Source organism: Pleurodeles waltl, chromosome 5, assembly GCF_031143425.1.
Source record: "Pleurodeles waltl isolate 20211129_DDA chromosome 5, aPleWal1.hap1.20221129, whole genome shotgun sequence".
In the NCBI taxonomy this organism is placed as follows: domain Eukaryota; kingdom Metazoa; phylum Chordata; class Amphibia; order Caudata; family Salamandridae; genus Pleurodeles; species Pleurodeles waltl.
Window position 1 is genome coordinate 1,623,565,531 of NC_090444.1, and position 21,804 is coordinate 1,623,587,334.

The following is a 21,804-nucleotide window of genomic DNA, read 5'->3' on the forward strand; positions in this document are numbered from 1 at the left end:
TGCCTTTAACATTGATTACAATCTTTGTACAGTTATAGAAGGTCCATAGTTACCAATGATGTACCCCCTTGTCACACATGCACCATGCCGGCAAAGCAGCAATCATCCTGAAATGTGACAGTGTTCAGTTGCTACATTACTTAAACGCCATTTCATCATAGCCCCTATCTTATTTATGCCCCCCTTGCATACATCCTGGGAGGTGTGGTGATGATATGGGCAAAGGGCTAGGAATTACCACCTTGCCGACTTGATGGCAAGTTATATGTTGTAGTATATGGATCTAGGCCTTCAGGAGTCACATGCCCGTGAAATGCCTGTCATTGATATGTGAAATGGAGGCTGTAGACCGCCGTACATCACAAATGATGTTGCTACCATGCTTGTAACTATTGTGTTTCTTACCTGCTCCCTGAGTTTTGAGTGACATTCCAATGGATTATGCAGTGAAGAATGAGTAGACCAAGGCGATTCAGGTGCAAAGTATTTTATTTGTGCCATTTACAATGTGATTATGATAGTCCAGTCAATATGTATACAAGTTGTGTACTATGTGGAGTCTTCTGCGAACTCCTGCCACAGTGTTCTGTTGTTCCCCCTCCAAATTAACTGTACCATTATCATCCTCTTCCTCGTTGGGGATTTCAACCTGTTCATCTGAGGGAACATTTGTTCTTATACATATATTATGGAGGACTGTGCATGCCAGTATGATTTTACAAACCAGTGGTGGGGTATACAACAGGCTTTCTCCTGTCAGGGCCAGGCACCTGTACCATGACTTCAGAAGCCCAAACGTCCTCTCCACCACATTGCGTGTTCTTATTTGCCCTTCATTATATGCACACTCTTCCACCATTGTGGGATTGGCAAAAGGAGTCATTACCCATGGCTGTATGCTGTAACCTTGAAAACCTGCAAAGGAATGAGAGAAGATGTGTTGGTAAAGCTTGATAGTGGTTTGGAATATACCATGGCAGTTGTTAGTTGTAGGTGGAGTGGTGACTGAGACTTGCTTGTTGTATAGTGTATCTTCCCGTTTTTGTGAAATGGTTTCATTGATGTGTGTTGATGGACATGACAATCTTGGGTTGTGGCTCAGGGACCTGGGAATTGTCATATTAATTCCAAACTGATGGTTAGACTATTGCAAAGATCTGTTGTTTACTCCATATTTAAGGTAGTGTTGTATTGTTAGATGGAACCTACCACCTCCTTGCACCACAGTGGTGTCAGGTGTAGAGAAACCATGGTAGCCGTACACATCCAAACTGTGCCCTCCATGTTACCATGTGGGACTATGCATGCAGTGTGACACTTAGTGCCCCTATGTTGCAGATGATGGTTGTGCCAGCCATGAAGTGTACGAGGGTGTGAATCACACATTTGTAGGATGATCTAATTTGGTGCAGTAGAATCTCCTAGCTTCCAATACATGATTTATCACAGACATTTTCAACACATGCACAGTGCAGGCTTTGGGAGGGTGCATACCTATTTTGTAAATGGGTCCCTATGTACGGTGCATGTATGGTCAGGTATGTCCTCCTACAGAGTCCTACTATGGCATCCATGATCTTTACAGCTTTGCACCAACTCTGCACCATGGTGGACAATTTCTTGCATTCAAGACAGGCATGTTGGTGTTAGGGGGCGCTAAGGGGCGCATGTGAGGTGGCACTGGTGAAGGTGCTACACCATTTCTCATGATTCTGCCACATGGTCTTTCTTGGCAGGTAAGTTTGTATTATGTGTGCGACACAATGCAGATGTATGTGCACACTACAGGTATATAGATGATGTGGAGTTGTTAATGGCACCACTTGGGTGACATTTGATATAGGTTCTGCCAGAGGCTTGCACACCATGATTTACGTGGGGATGTGCCTATGTGTGACTTTCTTTACATGGCCATGGCGTACTTTGTTTGGTGTAATGTGTGTGTGATGTGTATTTAGTTGTCAACCAGTGGACACTTGGAGTGGTTTGTGGGCAAAAGGGACATAGCTCCACCTGTCCTCAAGTGGTTTGCCAGTCAGGTTGTGTCTGTGTTATATACATGTGGGTGTATGTGGTTGTGATGTGCAATGATTAGGGTGTAGTGTGGCATGTTGCATATGTTGCATATGTGTTGCTGCCTGTACATCTCTGTTCCCCTGCCCATGTGTATTTAATGTAGTGTATGTCTTGTTTGTCCTACATGGTTGGTGTGTTGTGAGTGAACTGATTGGTATGGTGGCTTACCTACGAGTAGCCCATTGCCATTTTGCCCTTTCTGTAACCGCTTGTTGATAGTGGAATGGTGGAATATATATACATCATGGATGCTGCTAGGATGTTAGTGAAGAGCCCACGGTGGTCCACAATGGTCTGCACATTGATCGAATGGGCGTGCTTGCGGTTCCTATATAGATGTTCAGTTGCATCAGGGGGCACCAGTTGGACCTGGGTGCAGTCCATTGCACCCAGCACATGCGGGAACACAACAATTTGGTAGAAATCTTGCTTGGTCTCCTGCTGCAGTTGCTGGGTGTTTGGGAAGCAGATGTGGTGGGGTGTCAGGCGTATGATTGCATCCAGGACCTTAGGTAGGAAGACTGAGAAGGATAGCTGGGAGATACCACCTATTTGTGCGCCCATTATCTGAAAAGAGCCAGACGCCAGCACATGAATGACAGCGAGCACTTTTGTCATGGGTGGAATAGTTGTAGTTTCCACCCTTGCTGTGATGTGTGGCACAATGTGGTGCAGCAGGCCAAGGATGGTTGTCCACTGTATGAAGATCCTCTCCCGCCTTCTGCACTGCCGTAGTGGCTACTTTGGTGGTGTTTGGGGTTGCTGCAGTGGTGGTGGAGGGACTTGCTATCTTCATTGAAATCTGCAGCATCTGCAAAGCTGGAGCAGTACCACTTCCATGTTGCCCTGAACGTTGTAAATGTTCCTTCTGTGTGTTTTCCTTATGTGGTGTTGCGTGAGCCTCTTTTTAATGCCTGGTCTGGCCAGGCATTACATTTTGACGCTAATCGGACTTAGCGCCATTATTTTGGTCCGCCTCCTAGGTGCGCGTTGTTTCAGCTTATATATATATATGGCACTGGGGGACTAGCGTCATTTTTAGGAAGGGAAAGCCTACCTTGCATGTCATTGTCGCAATGAGACACAAGGTGGGTTGGCACTCCCTAAAAATGGTTCTAACTACAATATTTTGATGCTAGACTGATCTAGTGTCAAAATATAAATATGGAGTTAAGTTAGCACTGTTTTAGCAAAACATAATAAATGACACTAAGGCAACGCTAACTTTCCATAAATATGGGCCTAAATACGCATGTGTGTTTGGGCAGCCATCTCAGGTAAGCCAATCACACATGCGCACTTAGGTTTCTCCAACCCGGCTCTATACACAGCTGGGCTGAAGAAACAGCAGAGACCCCAGGATTGCGCCTGAGCAGCAGTGACTGCCGCTCAGACCAATTCTGATGCTGCTTACATTCTATGTTTAGCATGTAAGCAGCAACAGGTTTGCTGGGAAGCAAGAGAAGCAAGGTGGCAGGAGACAGCAGCGGGAGACGGGCAAGCAAGGTGCTTTCTTTTATTTAAATGTTGTTTCCCCCGTTGTCTCCCCACCCCCTCTTGACATATGCGGCGACCGCCGCTGTGAGTAAATAGTGAGTAAGTGAGTACTGTGCTTTGCGTCACTTATCACTATACAAGCATAAAGCACAAGTGCAAAACTTTAGTAAATAAACCCCAAAGAACTAGAAGTAGCTTGTTAGTAATGATTTCTCTGATAGGATAATGACGGCTGATGGGTTTAGTTTCTCGATAGAAGCAAAGTGCGACAAGCTATATTTTTACACACATTTCTAGTGGTCACTTTCAGAGCGCAGCAAGATATTAACCTAGAATATCAGTTCAGCAGTTGTAAGAAAGAAATCCAAGTCTGCATTCTGCAAGAGCACAGACAAATGGCTTAAATGTGAAGTGTTGTTGGAGTTTGCAGCACTTTTCTCTTAGTAAATCAAAACATGATTTCAGCTCCAACCAGCAGTCCAACAACAATTAGTGAAAAAACTGCAAAAAATAATTTAAATTGACCACTATCAGAAATACATAAATGAGGGGTTTTCACTTTCCCACACAGCCTTTATTAGTATCACATATCCTATGTTTACATGTATGACCACAGAAAGCTAAAAAACGGTTTGAACATTATGAAAAGAAAAGCATGTCTATTTGTTTCTTTTAACATTGTACAATTAAAGCAGAGACTGTCAGCATTTTGAAGCAGTGATTCAGCGTGCATTAACTTTGCCTAATTATCTGTATGATTTTTTTTTGCATTTGACAAGTAATGCTTAATAAATCTACACCTGTGCAACATGTTCAGCTTTTACAAGTCATAAAAATGTGTCTCTCCATTGTCCCCAAACCCATCATGGGATGAATGTGTCAAATGTAGCACACATCTAGTCACTGCATTAGCTGTTTGTTTTGAAAAAGCTTAGGCAATTTTGGGCCTGATTATGAGTTTGTCAGTCAGAAAACCAGACCACCATACCCGTGGTGAGGAGACTGCAGCAGACCTGGTGATCTCTCCACCTGCCATATTACGAGTTTTTCATTGAACTGACTGGCAGAAACCAAGGTTCCCGCTGGTCACCCCAGTGAAAAACGTGTGCTGGCATTGTACTTGGCTCCACAAGGAACCAAGTCCAATGCAGTCACACAGGGGGCCGACCAGCACCCTCAGAATGCACGCTGTCTGATTAGTAGGCAGTGTGCATTCCAACAGTGCTGAGGAGGGGGGCCCCCAGCACTTGTTCTCTGCCAGCCTTTTCATGGTGGTTAAGCCGCCATGAAAAGGCTAGGGGGGAACATGGTTGTAATCAGAAGGGCGACGCTTACTTCAGCGCCACCCTGGCTGATCACAACCAAGACCCCTGTCAGCCTATCAGGATCAGAGATCCTGGCGGAGACAGAGGTCCCCTGGTGGTCCGACTGCCAGAGTTGTATGGTGGCGGTAGGACCACCACAGCCTCAGCAGTCTGACCGCCACAGCAAGTCTGGCGGTCTTGAGACCGTCAGACTCGTAATCAGGCCCTTTGTGCAGAACTGCAAAACTTAATTTTCCCCTAAGTCAAGTGAAACAAGTATGACCATTTCTAATGATTTACCTCAACCCCATAATTTCACTTTGGCCCTTTAGGGCCTGTAGTTACTGTGCAGAAACCCTTGACCTACAGAAACGCTACTCTAGCAGCTTTAAAGCTATGGGTGGTAGAACCTCTCACAACTAGTAGCATTGATTTCATTAGTGACCCTCAGCGCTTTCTTTTTCCTGGCTTTCTTCAGAGCTGTTGAAAAAAATACTATTTTTAATTAAGTGGGAAATGATAACTGATAGCGTATTAGCTGATTAGTGAACAGGTTCCTGGATCTTCTTGTGGGAAGAAATGTAAGTAGACCTTGACAACGTTACAAGAAGCAAGGATCAAGAGGAGTTGATTCCTCTATTTTGTAAAACTCTCTCCTTGATATGTCAACCACAGAGTGAGGCTACACTCAACATAGTTCAGTAAATGTGTGATTGTATAACAAGAAATTGTATTTTATAACATGCAAAACCTTTATAAAGTGTGTAAATGTGCATGAATAATCCACTTTTAGTGATCTTTAAGCAGGTATAAAGCAACAGCAAATCAATAATAAAATGTTACAGTACATGTTTAGGGCACACATTAGAATTTGTGTTTTTGTAGTGGACATATATAGATTAAGGTGCAGATATGGGTAAATCCACTTCATGTCTTACATTTAGAGTGATTACTGCCATGTGCGTATCTCACAGATGGACCCCATTATTTTTTACCGTTAAATAAGTAAGACTGTTCATGCATTTGCAGGACGTTTCTATGGACAGTAAAAGTCCTCCAGACATGTTATCAGGAAAAGCTGTCACTCTGAGGTGTCCATGCAACAGTTGTTAAACATTGTTAAGTGTCTATACAGTAGCCTATTGCACACAGCAAATAGTTAGTTAATGATCAAACTGTGCACAGCATGTGACAATTATCTCATGAATTTGTTGAGTTTCTCTGCCACATTGTCTAATTTAGAAACACATAGGTGCCTAATCACTGCCTCAACAGTAGCCCTATAACTGCTTTATCTAGTTTTAGATTTGATTTTTCATGTTTCATTTTGTACATATCATGCATTTTGAATAGGAACAGAAAAAAGCACCACAACAAAATATGTAGCAAATGGTGAAGAAAAGAGGGTGGAAAGTACCTCAAATAGGGAGCAAAGTGGGGAGGCGAGGGAAGGACAAAGGGGAGGTGGAGCAGAAAGTGGTGAAAAAAGGAGCAGATGAGAGGCCCGGGAACATGAGGATCATTCCTTGCCTGTGGAATTTGAGGCACTGGAAATTGAATTTACCTAATACTGTGCCATATGTGCCACTACCCATGCCATGTTGACCCCCAAAATTTCCCATGTTAGGCAAAATGTCTTATCCTGAGTTTATGGACAGCCTGAGAAATTTTGTCTGTGACATGAATACCCCAAATTCAGTACATCGTAAAGGTCCCTAGGTAGAATGCACGATTAATGATACATGAACCAGTTGCCTTGCTGCCACCAGGACTAGCCACTCTGACCTTAAAACCTCTGGGTTTCCCTCATCAACTCTCTCAGGCTTGTCCATAGATGCTGTCATGTATATCCAATAATTGCGGTCCACATCACATATCTGATCCCAATTCCATCTCCTTCTCCTGGTAAGCATTTCTTCTTAATCAGTTCACCATACCAGCTTTCCTGTTGGGGAGCAACAACCTAAGCAAATTAAATTGTACTGTGTTCCCCCCCCCATCAATAGAGTTCATTTACATATAGCCCAGCAGCGTGGGAAAACACTCATTTTAACCTATTGTGAGTAGGGATGAGATGTTTCCCAATTTGCTTTCCCAGGTACCGCACACATTGTTGTCCACCAAGACAAATAACGTGGGATTCTTTGCTTGAATGGCACCTGTGAAAATCAAGATCAACAAACAGAAGATGCTATCAAGAATACTTCTGTATTCACTCAAACTTCAGGCAAAGGCAAGAATTGTCCTGTAGGAGCTGCTTTACATATGCAGGGGGTTTTAGTACCCATTTTCAGCCGACCTAACGCTGTAATTTTGCCTGTAAAGAAGGCAGCTCATGCCAATGTGTACAGGGTCTTGCAGGTTTTACAAACTATCAATAAAGTGGTCTTCCATAACTTCCCGTGGTGTCCAGCTTTGCCACCATCCTTTCATGCATCACCACAAATGATTTACAGTAGTCGACCTCTGTTCATTTTTTATCCATACCAAACAGAAGGAAAGCCAGTACCTCTTCACATTCCCATTCTAAGGTCTAAACGTTTGTGGCAGACGCTTCCACAAGGATTTACAGAGATTTCAGAGTTAATCTTTTCCTAAGGTTTAAAAAAGGACATGGACACATTGGTTTTCCACTGTGGTTCTACTTTTGTTCAAAACATTGACAACTTGTTTCTCAAATCTGTTACTTTAGAACAAAGCAACGAAGACTCTACCTCCTTACTGAAGTGGCTAAAAGGGGCACAAAGCTTCAAAGGAGAAACTGCAGTTTTGCTTTTGCCAAATACAATATCAAGGCCATGAAATCTGATTTGGTGAGAGCTGTCTGCCACCTGACCATGTTGAAGCCATTTGTAAGATTCTCCAGCCAACAACCATTTCCAAGGTATGTAGTCTTTTGTTTACGCTGGGTATTCGAGACAATAGATCACGAGCTATGCCACCATGGTAAAGGGACAGCAAGACTATCTCAGAAAAGACACCCACAAACCCTTGCAGTGGTCTAAAGAGACAAAAAAAGCTTTTGTACAAATAAAGCAGGCATTGACTTATATGGACACATTGGGGCTCCCTGAATATGCTAAACCATTTACTTTGTACTGTCATAAACACAATGGTTTGGCCTTGGGGTGCCAGTACAAAACCATGGGAACCAGAAAAAAACTGTTACCTATTGTTCTGCAGCTGTGGACCCAGTCGTGGCTGGGCTACCACCATATCTCCACTCTGTGTTTGTTATTGCTCATCTTGTTGAACCTCTGAAAACATTGTATAATGTTCTTCTCTGTTGCTGTTCTCCATACTGTTACTGTCCCTCTCCTCACCACCAAAACACAACATCTCTCTACAGCCAGATTATCAAGATATACAATACTACTGCTTACTGCTTCTCATCTTATCTTGTCTGTTGCCCTACCTTTAACCCCTTTGCTGCCAGGCCTTTTCCCCCTCCTGTGCCGAGCCTTTTTTTGGCTATTTAGTTCACGCTTAGGCCCTCATAACTTTTTGTTCACATAAGCTAACCATGCCAAATTTGCGTCCTTTTTTTCCAACATCCTCGGGATTCTAGAGGTACCCAGACTTTGTGGTTTCCCCAAAAGGAGGCCAAGAAATTAGCCAAAATACAGTGAAAATTTCATTTTTTTAAAAAGAATGGGAAAAAGGGGCTGCAGAAGAAGTCTTGTGGTTTTTTCCCTGAAAAGGGCATCAACAAAGGGTTTGCGGTGCTAAAATCACCAGCTTCACAGCTTTCAGGAACAGGCAGACTTGTATCAGAAAACCCAATTTTTCAACACAATTTTGACATTTTACTGGGACATACCCCATTTTTACGATTTTTTGTGCTTTCAGACTCCTTCCAGTCAATGACAGAAATTGGCATGAAACCAATACTGGATCCCAGAAACCGCAACATTTCTGAAAATTAGACAAAATTGTGAATTCAGCAAGGGGTAATTTGTGTAGATCCTACAAGGGTTTCCTACAGAAAATATCAACTGAAAAAAAAAAATATTGAAATTGAGGTAAAAAAAACATTAATTTTTCTCTACGTTTTACTCTGTAACTTTTTCCTCCAATGTCATATTTTCGAAAGCAATATACCGTTACGTCTGCTGGATTCTTCTGGTTGTGGGGATATATAGGGCTTGTAGGTTCATCAAGAACTCTAGGTACCCAGAGCCAATAAATGACCTGCACCCTGCAGTGGGTTTTCATTCTATACCGGGTATACAGCAATTAATTTGCTGAAATATAAAGAGTAAAAAATAGCTATCAAGAAAACCTTTGTATTTCCAAAATGGGCACAAGATAAGGTGTTGAGGAGCAGTGGTTATTTGCACATCTCTGAATTCCGGGGTGCCCATACTAGCATGTGAATTACAGGGCATTTCTCAAATAGACGTCTTTTTTACACACTGTCTTACATTTGGAAGGAAAAGATGTAGAGAAAGACAAGGGACAATAACACTTGTTTTGCTATTCTATGTTTCCCCAAGTCTCCCGATAAAAATGATACCTCACTTGTGTGGGTAGACCTAGCGCCAGCGACAGGATATGCCCCAAAACACAACGTGGACACATCACATTTTCAGAATGAAAAAAGAGCTGTTTTTTTACAAAGTGCTTAGCTGTGGATTTTGGCCTCTAGCTCAGCCGGCACCTGGGGAAACCTAGCAAACCTGCGCATTTTTGAAAACTAGACACCTAGGGGAATCCAAGATGGGGTGACTTGTGGGGCTCTGACCAGGTTCTGTTACCCAGAATCCTTTGCAAACCTCAAAATTTGGCAAAAAAAACACTTTTTCCTGTTGTTTCAGTGACAGAAAGTTCTGGAATCCGAGAGGAGCCACAAATTTCCTTCCCCCCAGCGTTCCTCTAAGACTCCCGATAAAAATGGTACCTCACTTGTGTGGGTAGGCGTAGCGCCCGCGACAGGATATGCCCCAAAATACGACGTGGACACATCACATTTTCAGAAAGAAAACAGAGCTGTTTTTTACTAAGTGCCTAGCTGTGGAATTTGGCCTCTAGCTCAGCCGGCACCTGGGGAAACCTAGCAAACCTGCATATTTTTTAAACCTATACACCTAGGGGAATCCAAGATGGGGTGACTTGTGGGGCTCTGACCAGGTTCTGTTACCCAGAATCCTTTGCAAATCTCAAAATTTGGCTAAGAAAACACTTTTTTTTGTCATTTCGGTGACAGAAAGTTCTGGAATCTGAGAGGAGCCACAAATTTTCTTCCACCCAGCGTTCCCCCAAGTCTCCCGATAAAAATGGTACCTCACTTCTGTGGGTAGGCCTAGCGCCCGTGACAGGATATGCCCCAAAACACAACGTGGACACATCACAGAAAACAGAGCTGTTTTTTGCAAAGTGCCTACCTGTAGATTTTGGCCTCTAGCTCAGCCGGCACCTAGGGAAACCTAACAAACCGGTGCAGTTTTGAAAACTAGAGACCTAGGGGAATCCAAGATGGGGTGACTTGTGGGGCTCTGACCAGGTTCTGTTACCCAGAATCCTTTGCAAACCTCACAATTTGGCTAAAAAAACACATTTTCCTCACATTTCGGTGACAGAAAGTTCTGGAATCTGAGAGCAGCGACAAATTTCCTTCCACCCAGCGTTCCCCCAAGTCTCCCGATAAAAATGATACCTCACTTGTGTGGGTAGTCCTAGCGCCCGCGACATGAAATGTCCCAAAACACAACGTGGGCACATCCCATTTTTTGACAGAAAACAGAGCTGTTTTTTGCAAAGTGCCTACCTGTAGATTTTGGCCTCTAGCTCAGCCGGCACATAGGGAAACCTACCAAACCTGTGCATTTTTGAAAACTAGAGACCTAGGGAAATCCAAGATGGGGTGACTTGTGGGCCTCTGACCAGGTTCTGTTACCCAGAATCCTTTGCAAAGCTGAAAATTTGGCTAAAAAAACACATTTTCCTCACATTTCGGTGACAGAAAGTTCTGGAATCTGAGATGAGGCACAAATTTCCTTCCACCCAGCATTCCCCCAAGTCTCCCAATAAAAATGATACCTCACTTGTGTGGGTAGGCCTAGCGCCCGCGACAGGAAATGCCCCAAAGCACAACGTGGACACTTCTCATTTTTTTACAGAAAACAGAGCTGTTTTTTGCAAGGTGCCTACCTGTAGATTTTGGCCTCTAGCTCAGCTGGCATCTAGGGAAACCTACCAAACCTGTGCCTTTTTGAAAACTAGAGACCTAGGGGAATCCAAGATGGGGTGACTTGTGGGCCTCTGACCAGGTTCTGTTACCCAGAATCCTTTGCAAACCTCAAAATTTGGCTAAAAAAACACATTTTCCTCACATTACGGTGACAGAAAGTTCTGGAATCTGAGAGGAGCCACAAATTGCCTTCCACCCAGCGTTCCCCCAAGTCTCCTGATAAAAATGATACCTACTTGTGTGGGTAGGCCTAGCGCCCGCGACAGGAAATGCCCCAAAGCACAACGTGGACACATCCCATTTTTTGACAGAAAACAGAGCTGTTTTTTGCAAAGTGCCTACCTGTAGATTTTGGCCTCTGCCTCAGCCGGCACATAGGGAAACCTACCAAACCTGTGCATTTTTGAAAACTAGAGACCTAGGGGAATCCAAGATGGGGTGACTTGTGGGCCTCTGACCAGGTTCTGTTACCCAGAATCCTTTGCAAACCTCAAAATTTGGCTAAAAAAACACATTTTCCTCACATTTCGGTGACAGAAAGTTCTGGAATCTGAGAGGAGGCACAAATTTCCTTCCACCCAGCGTTTCCCCAAGTCTCCTGATAAAAATGGTACCTCACTTGTGTTGGCAGGCCTAGCGCCCGCAACAGGAAATGCCCCAAAGCACAACGTGGACACATCCCATTTTTTGACAGAAAACAGAGCTTTTTTTTGCAAAGTGCCTACCTGTAGATTTTGGCCTCTAGCTCAGCCGGCACCTAGGGAAACCTAACAAACCGGTGCATTTTTGAAAACTAGAGACCTAGGGGAATCCAAGATGGGGTGACTTGTGGGGCTCTGACCAGGTTCTGTTACCCAGAATCCTTTGCAAACCTCAAAATTTGGCTAAAAAAACACTTTTTCCTGTCATTTCGGTGACAGAAAGTTCTGGAATCTGAGAGGAGCCACAAATTTCCTTACACCCAGCGTTCCCCCAAGTCTCCCGATAAAAATGGTACCTCACTTGTGTGGGTAGGCCTAGCGCCCGCGACAGGATATGCCCCAAAACACAACATGGACACATCAAATTTTTTCACAGAAAACAGAGCTGTTTTTTGCTAAGTGCCTACCTGTAGATTTTGGCATCTAGCTTAGCCGGCACCTAGGGAAACCTACCAAACCTGTGCATTTTTTAAAACTAGAGACCTAGGGGAATCCAAAATGGGTTGACTTGTGGGGCTCTGACCAGGTTCTGTTACCCAGAATCCTTTGCAAACCTCAAAATTTGGCCAAAAAAACACATTTTCCTCACATTTCGGTGACAGAAAGTTCTGGAATCTGAGAGGAGCCACAAATTTCCTTCCACCCAGCGTTCCCCCAAGTCTCCCGATAACAATTGTACCTCAGTTGTGTGGGTAGGCCTAGCGCCCACGAATACTTAGGTTTCTCCAACCCGGCTCTATACACAGCTGGGCTGAAGAAACAGCAGAGACCCCAGGATTGCGCCTGAGCAGCAGTGACTGCCGCTCAGACCAATTCTGATGCTGCTTACATTCTATGTTTAGCATGTAAGCAGCAACAGGTTTGCTGGGAAGCAAGAGAAGCAAGGTGGCAGGAGACAGCAGCGGGAGACGGGCAAGCAAGGTGTTTTCTTTTATTTAACTGTTGTTTCCCCGTTGTCTCCCCACCCCCTCTTGACATATGCGGCGACCGCCGCTGTGAGTAAATAGTGAGTAAGTGAGTACTGTGCTTTGCGTCACTTATCACTATACAAGCATAAAGCACAAGTGCAAAACTTTAGTAAATAAACCCCATAGAACTAGAAGTAGCTTGTTAGTAATGATTTCTCTGATAGGATAATGACGGCTGATGGGTTTAGTTTCTCGATAGAAGCAAAGTGCGACAAGCTATATTTTTACACACATTTCTAGTGGCCACTTTCAGAGCGCAGCAAGATATTGGTGCCTAGAATATCAGTTCAGCAGTTGTAAGAAAGAAATGCAAGTCTGCATTCTGCAAGAGCGCAGACAAATGGCTTAAATGTGAAGTGTTGTTGGAGTTTGCAGCACTTTTCTCTTAGTAAATCAAAACATGATTTCAGCTCCAACCAGCAGTCCAACAACAATTAGTGAAAAAACTGCAAAAAATAATTTAAATTGACCACTATCAGAAATACATAAATGAGGGGTTTTCACTTTCCCACACAGCCTTTATTAGTACCACATATCCTATGTTTACATGTATGACCACAGAAAGCTAAAAAACGGTTTGAACATTATGAAAAGAAAAGCATGTCTATTTGTTTCTTTTAACATTGTACAATTAAAGCAGAGACTGTCAGCATTTTGAAGCAGTGATTCAGCGTGCATTGACTTTGCCTAATTGTCTGTATGAAAATTATTTGCATTTGACAAGTAATGCTTAATAAATCTACACCTGTGCAACATGTTCAGCTTTTACAAAAGTCATAAAAATGTGTCTCTCCATTGTCCCCAAATCCATCAAGGGATGAATGTGTCAAATGTAGCACACATCTAGTCACTGCATTAGCTGTTTGTTTTGAAAAAGCTTAGGCAATTTTGGGCCTGATTATGAGTTTGGCAGTCAGAAAACCAGACCACCATACCCGTGGTGAGGAGACTGCAGCAGACCTGGTGATCTCTCCACCTGACATATTAAGAGTTTTTCATTGAACTGACTGGCAGAAACTAAGGTTCCGGCTGGTCACCCCAGTGAAAAACGTGTGGTGGCATTGTACTTGGCTCCACATGGAACCAAGTCCAATGCAGTCACACAGGGGGCCGACCAGCACCCTCAGAATGCACACTGTCTGATTAGTAGGCAGTGTGCATTCCAACAGTGCTGAGGAGGGGGGCCCCCAGCGCTTGTTCTCTGCCAGCCTTTTCATGGTGGTTAAGCTGCCATGAAAAGGCTAGGGGGGAACATGGTTGTAATCAGAAGGGCGACGCTTACTTCAGCGCCACCCTGGCTGATCACAACCAAGACCCCTGTCAGGCTATCAGGATCAGAGATCCTGGCGGAGACAGAGGTCCCCTGGTGGTCCGACTGCCAGAGTTGTATGGTGGCGGTAGGACCACCACAGCCTCAGCAGTCTGACCGCCACAGCAAGTCTGGCGGTCTTGAGACCGTCAGACTCGTAATCAGGCTCTTTGTGCAGAACTGCAGAACTTAATTTTCCCCTAAGTCAAGTGAAACAAGTATGACCATTTCTAATGATTTACCTCAACCCCATAATTTCACTTTGGCCCTTGAGGGCCTGCAGTTACTGTGCAGAAACCCTTGACCTACAGAAACGCTACTCTAGCAGCTTAAAAGCTATGGGTGGTAGAACTTCTCACGACTAGTAGCATTGATTTCATTAGTGACCCTCAGCGCTTTCTTTTTCCTGGCTTTCTTCAGAGCTGTTGAAAAAAATACTATTTTTAATTAAGTGGGAAATGATAACTGATAGCGTATTAGCTGATTAGTGAACAGGTTCCTGGATCTTCTTGTGGGAAGAAATGTAAGTAGACCTTGACAACGTTACAAGAAGCAAGGAGCAAGAGGAGTTGATTCCTCTATTTTGTAAAACTCTCTCCTTGATATGTCAACCACAGAGTGAGGCTACACTCAACATAGTTCAGTAAATGTGTGATTGTATAACATGAAATTGTATTATATAACATGCAAAACCTTTATAAAGTGTGTAAATGTGCATGAATAATCCACTTTTAGTGATCTTTAAGCAGGTATAAAGCAACAGCAAATCAATAATAAAATGTTACAGTACATGTTTAGGGCACACATTAGAATTTGTGTTTTTGTAGTGGACATATATAGATTAAGGTGCAGATATAGGTAAATCCACTTCATGTCTTACATTTAGAGTGATTACTGCCATGTGCGTATCTCACAGATGGACCCCATTATTTTTTACCGTTAAATAAGTAAGACTGTTCATGCATTTGCAGGACGTTTCTATGGACAGTAAAAGTCCTCCAGACATGTTATCAGGAAAAGCTGTCACTCTGAGGTGTCCATGAAACAGTTGTTAAACATTGTTAAGTGTCTATACAGTAGCCTATTGCACACAGCAAATAGTTAGTTAATGATCAAACTGTGCACAGCATGTGACAATTATCTCATGAATTTGTTGAGTTTCTCTGCCGCATTGTCTAATTTAGAAACACATAGGTGGCTAATCACTGCCTCAACAGTAGCCCTATAACTGCTTTATCTAGTTTTAGATTTGATTTTTCATGTTTCATTTTGTACATATCATGCATTTTGAATAGGAACAGAAAAAAGCACCACAACAAAATATGTAGCAAATGGTGAAGAAAAGAGGGTGGAAAGTACCTCAAATAGGGAGCAAAGTGGGGAGGCGAGGGAAGGACAAAGGGGAGGTGGAGCAGAAAGTGGTGAAAAAAGGAGCAGAGGAGAGGCCCGGGAACTTGAGGATCATTCCTTGCCTGTGGAATTTGAGGCACTGGAAAATGAATTTACCTAATACTGTGCCATATGTGCCACTGCCCATGCCATGTTGACCCCCAAAATTTCCCATGTTAGGCAAAATGTCTTATCCTGAGTTTATGGAGAGCCTGAGAAATTTTCTCTGTGACATGAATACCCCAAATTCAGTACATAGTAAAGGTCCCTAGGTAGAATGCACGATTAATGATACATGAACCACTTGCCTTGCTTCCACCAGGACTAGCCACTCTGACCTTAAAACCTCTGGGTTTCCCTCATCAACTCTCTCAGGCTTGTCCATAGATGCTGTCATGTATATCCAATCATTGCGGTCCACATCACATATCTGATCCCAATTCCATCTCCTTCTCCTGGTAAGCATTTCTTCTTAATCAGTTCACCATACCAGCTTTCCTGTTGGGGAGCAACAACCTAAGCAAATTAAATTGTACTGTGTTCCCCCCCCCATCAATAGAGTTCATTTACATATAGCCCAGCAGCGTGGGAAAACACTCATTTTAACCTATTGTGAGTAGGGATGAGATGTTTCCCAATTTGCTTTCCCAGGTACCGCACACATTGTTGTCCACCAAGACAAATAATGTGGGATTCTTTGCTTGAATGGCACCTGTGAAAATCAAGATCAACAAACAGAAGATGCTATCAAGAATACTTCTGTATTCACTCAAACTTCAGGCAAAGGCAAGAATTGTCCTGTAGGAGCTGCTTTACATATGGAGGGGTTTTTAGTACCCATTTTCAGCTGACCTAACGCTGTAATTTTGCCTGTAAAGAAGGCAGCTCATGCCAATGTGTACAGGGTCTTGCAGGTTTTACAAACTATCAATAAAGTGGTCTTCCATAACTTCCCCGTGGTCTCCAGCTTTGCCACCATCCTTTCATGCATCCCCACAAATGATTTACAGTAGTCGACCTCTGTTCATTTTTTATCCATACCAAACAGAAGGAAAGCCAGTACCTCTTCACATTCCCATTCTAAGGTCTAAACTTTTGTGGCAGAGGCTTCCACAAGGATTTACAGAGATTTCAGAGTTAATCTTTTCCTAAGGTTTAAAAAAGGACATGGACACATTGGTTTTCCACTGTGGTTCTACTTTTGTTCAAAACATTGACAACTTGTTTCTCAAATCTGTTACTTTAGAACAAAGCAACGAAGCCTCTACCTCCTTACTGAAGTGGCTAAAAGGGGCACAAAGCTTCAAAGGAGAAACTGCAGTTTTGCTTTTGCCAAATACAATATCAAGGCCATGAAATCTGATCTGGTGAGAGCTGTCTGCCACCTGACCATGTTGAAGCCATTTGTAAGATTCTCCAGCCAGCAACCATTTCCAAGGTATGTAGTCTTTTGTTTACGCTGGGTATTCGAGACAATAGATCACGAGCTATGCCACCATGGTAAAGGGACAGCAAGACTATCTCAGAAAAGACACCCACAAACCCTTGCAGTGGTCTAAAGAGACCAAAAAAGCTTTTGTACAAATAAAGCAGGCATTGACTAATATGGACACATTGGGGCTCCCTGAATATGCTAAACCATTTACTTTGTACTGTCATAAACACAATGGTTTGGCCTTGGGGTGCCAGTACAAAACCATGGGAACCAGAAAAAGACTGTTACCTATTATTCTGCAGCCGTGGACCCAGTCGTGGCTGGGCTACCACCATATCTCCACTCTGTGTTTGTTATTGCTCATCTTGTTGAACCTCTGAAAACATTGTATAATGTTCTTCTCTGTTGCTGTTCTCCATACTGTTACTGTCCCTCTCCTCACCACCAAAACACAACATCTCTCTACAGCCAGATTATCAAGATATACAATACTACTGCTTACTGCTTCTCATCTTATCTTGTCTGTTGCCCTACCTTTAACCCATTCGCTGCCAGGCCTTTTCCCACTCCTGTGCCAAGCCTTTTTTTGGCTATTTGGGGCAGTTCGCACTTAGGCCCTCATAACTTTTTGTTCACATAAGCTAACCATGCCAAATTTGCGTCCTTTTTTTCCAACATCCTCGGGATTCTAGAGGTACCCAGACTTTGTGGGTTCCCCAAAAGGAGGCCAAGAAATTAGCCAAAATACAGTGAAAATTTCATTTTTAAAAAATAAATGGGAAAAAGGGGCTGAAGAAGAAGGCTTGTGGTTTTTTACCTGAAAAGGGTATCAACAAAGGGTTTGTGGTGCTAAAATCACCAGCTTCACAGCTTTCAGGAACAGGCAGACTTGAATCAGAAAACCCAATTTTTCAACACAATTTTGTCATTTTACTGGGACATACCCCATTTTTACGATTTTTTGTGCTTTCAGACTCCTTCCAGTCAGTGACAGAAATGGGCATGAAACCAATGCTGGATCCCAGAAACCGCAACATTTCTGAAAATTAGACAAAATTCTGAATTCAGCAAGGGGTAATTTGTGTAGATCCTACAAGGGTTTCCTACAGAAAATAACAACTGAAAAAGAAAAATATTGAAATTGAGGTGAAAAAAACATCAATTTTTCTCTACGTTTTACTCTGTAACTTTTTCCTGCAATGTCAGATTTTCGAAAGCAATATACCGTTATGTCTGCTCAATTCTTCTGGTTCTGGGGATATATAGGGCTTGTAGGTTCATCAAGAACTCTAGGTACCCAGAGCCAATAAATGACCTGCACCCTGCAGTGGGTTTTCATTCTATACCGGGTATACAGTAATTAATTTGCTGAAATATAAAGAGTAAAAAATAGCTATCAAGAAAACCTTTGTATTTTCAAAATGGGCACAAGATAAGGTGTTGAGGAGCAGTGGTTATTTGCACATCTCTGAATTCCGGGGTGCCCATACTAGCATGTGAATTACAGGGCATTTCTCAAATAGACGTCTTTTTTACACACTGTCTTACATTTGGAAGGAACAAATGTAGAGAAAGACAAGGGGAAAAAACACTTGTTTTGCTATTCTATGTTCCCCCAAGTCTCCCGATAAAAATGATACCTCACTTGTGTGGGTAGACCTAGCGCCCGCGACAGGATATGCCCCAAAACACAACGTGGACACATCACATTTTCAGAACAAAAAAAGAGCTGTTTTTTTACAAAGTGCCTAGCTGTGGATTTTGGCCTCTAGCTCAGCCGGCACCTGGGGAAACCTAGCAAACCTGCGCATTTTTGAAAACTAGACACCTAGGGGAATCCAAGATGGGGTGACTTGTGGGGCTCTGACCAGGTTCTGTTACCCAGAATCCTTAGCAAACCTCAAAATTTGGCAAACAAAAACACTTTTTCCTGTCGTTTCGGTGACAGAAAGTTCTGGAATCTGAGAGGAGCCACAAATTTCCTTCCCCCCAGCGTTCCTCCAAGACTCCCGATAAAAATGGTACCTCACTTGTGTGGGTAGGCATAGCGCCCGCGACAGGATATGCCCCAAAACACGACGTGGACACATCACATTTTCAGAAAGAAAACAGAGCTGTTTTTTACTAAGTGCCTAGCTGTGGATTTTGGCCTCTAGCTCAGCCGGCACCTAGGGAAACCTACCAAACCTGTGCATTTTTTAAAACTAGAGACCTAGGGAAATCCAAGATGGGGTGACTTGTGGGCCTCTGACCCGGTGCTGTTACCCAGAATCCTTTGCAAAGCTCAAAATTTGGCTAAAAAAACACATTTTCCTCACATTTCGGTGACAGAAAGTTCTGGAATCTGAGATGAGGCACAAATTTCCTTCCACCCAGTGTTCCCCCAAGTCTCCCAATAAAAATGATACCTCACTTGTGTGGGTAGGCCTAGTGCCCGCGACAGGAAATGCCCCAAAGCACAACGTGGACACTTCCCATTTTTTGACAGAAAACAGAGCTGTTTTTTGCAAAGTACCTACCTGTAGATTTTGGCCTCTAGCTCAGCTGGCATCTAGGGAAACCTACCAAACCTGTGCATTTTTGAAAACTAGAGACCTAGGGGAATCCAAGATGGGGTGACTTGTGGGCCTCTGACCAAGTTCTGGTACCCAGAATCCTTTACAAACCTCAAAATTTGGCTAAAAAAACACATTTTCCTCACATTTCGGTGACAGAAAGTTCTGGAATCTGAGAGGAGCCACAAATTTCCTTCCACCCAGTGTTCCCCCAAGTCTCCTGATAAAAATGATACCTCACTTGTGTGGGTAGGCCTAGTGCCCGCGACAGGAAATGCCCCAAAGCACAATGTGGACACATCCCATTTTTTGACAGAAAACAGAGCTGTTTTTTGCAAAGTGCCTACCTGTAGATTTTGGCCTCTGGCTCAGCCGGCACCTAGGGAAACCTAACAAACCTGTGCATTTTTGAAAACTAGAGACCTAGGGGAATCCAAGATGGGGTGACTTGTGGGGCTCTGACCAGGTTCTGTTACCCAGAATCCTTTGCAAACCTCAAAATTTGGCTAAAAAAACACTTTTTCCTGTCATTTCGGTGACAGAAAGTTCTGGAATCTGAGAGGAGCCACAAATTTCCTTACACCTAGCGTTCCCCCAAGTCTCCCGATAAAAATGGTACCTCACTTGTGTGGGTAGGCCTAGCGCCCGCGACAGGATATGCCCCAAAACACAACGTGGACACATCAAATTTGTTCACAGAAAACAGAGCTGTTTTTTGCAAAGTGCCTACCTGTAGATTTTGGCCTCTAGCTCAGCCGGCACCTAGGGAAACCTACCAAACCTGTGCATTTTTGAAAACTAAAGACCTAGGGGAATCCAAAATGGGGTGACTTGTGGGGCTCTGACCAGGTTCTGTTACCCAGAATCCTTTGCAAACCTCAAAATTTGGCCAAAAAAACACATTTTCCTCACATTTCGGTGACAGAAAGTCCTGGAATCTGAGAGGAGCCACAAATTTCCTTCCACCCAGCGTTCCCCCAAGTCTCCCGATAAAAATGGTACCTCACTTGTGTGGGTAGGCCTAGCGCCCACGAAAGGAAATGGCCCAAAACACAACGTGGACACATCACAGTTTTCATAGAAAACAGTGCCCACCTTTGTATTTTGGCCTCTAGCTCAGCCGGCACCTAGGGAACCCTACCAAACCTGTGCATTTTTGAAAACTAGAGACCTAGAGGAATCCAAGATGGGGTGACTTGTGGGGCTCTGACCAGGTTCTGCTACCCAGAATCCTTTGCAAACCTCACAATATGGCTAAAAAAACACATTTTCCTCACATTTCGGTGACAGAAAGTTCTGGAATATGAGAGGAGCCACAAATTTCCTTCCACCCAGCGTTCCCCCAAATCTCCCAGTAAAAATGATACCTCACTTGTGTGGGTGGGCCAGGTGCCTGCAACAGAATAAGGCCCAAAACTTGTAGAGATAGAGGGGATAGCACAGCAAGTTCATAAGGACATATTCTTCTTTTATACATCTTTAGGCTGACTCTGCTTTTGGGACCCACATAAGTGAGGTGTCATTTTACTTGGGAGACCGAGGGGAACACTGAGGAGTAGGAATTTTGTGCTGGAGCGGTGATCCTACTAAGAATAGTCAGGAAAATATGCTTTTTTAAGCATATTTTGAGGTTTACAGAGGAGTCTGGGTAAGAAAATGTTAGGGGATCCACGCAAGCCACACCTCCCTGGACTCCTTGGGGTGTCTAGTCTTAAAAAATGTCTGGGTTTGGTAGGTTTCCCTAGATGAAGGCCGCACCCAGGACCAAAAACATACGTGCCCCCTCCCCCTCAAACACAGGTAGTTTTGTGATATATAATTTTGATGTGTCCACATACGTCTGTGATTTGCCAAACACTAAAATTGTGAAAAGAAACGCACTTAGGTTTTGTGAAAAAGAACCCTCACCCACCAACCAAGTTGGTGGCATGCTTCATCATCGGGGTCCCACCCGAGACACCTAGCGTGTCACAGGTGTGCTGCGACGCCTGATTACAGTGGAGCAGGTTTTGTAATTTTTACCACACATACTGGTTGGATTTGGCACAAGGGTGAGTGATGGTTCAGTAGATCAAATTTTATTAACAAGAGATTTCACAAAAATTAAATGCACTGTTAATAACTGAAAGGCAAAAAACTGAACCAATGACTCACAGCTCGTGAGCTGTAAAGCCACGACAAGGCACCAACCGCTTTACAGTCCATTCACACACCTTTCATACATGACACGCACAAGACCATTCACACCGCCAGCCACGGGCCCAGCACATTACAACACTCACATCGACAGACAGCGCCACTCAAGGGCCCATCACTTACATACGCCCACATGCCTGATACAACAATCACACCAGCTGATGGGAGTGTGTGGACTGGTGTT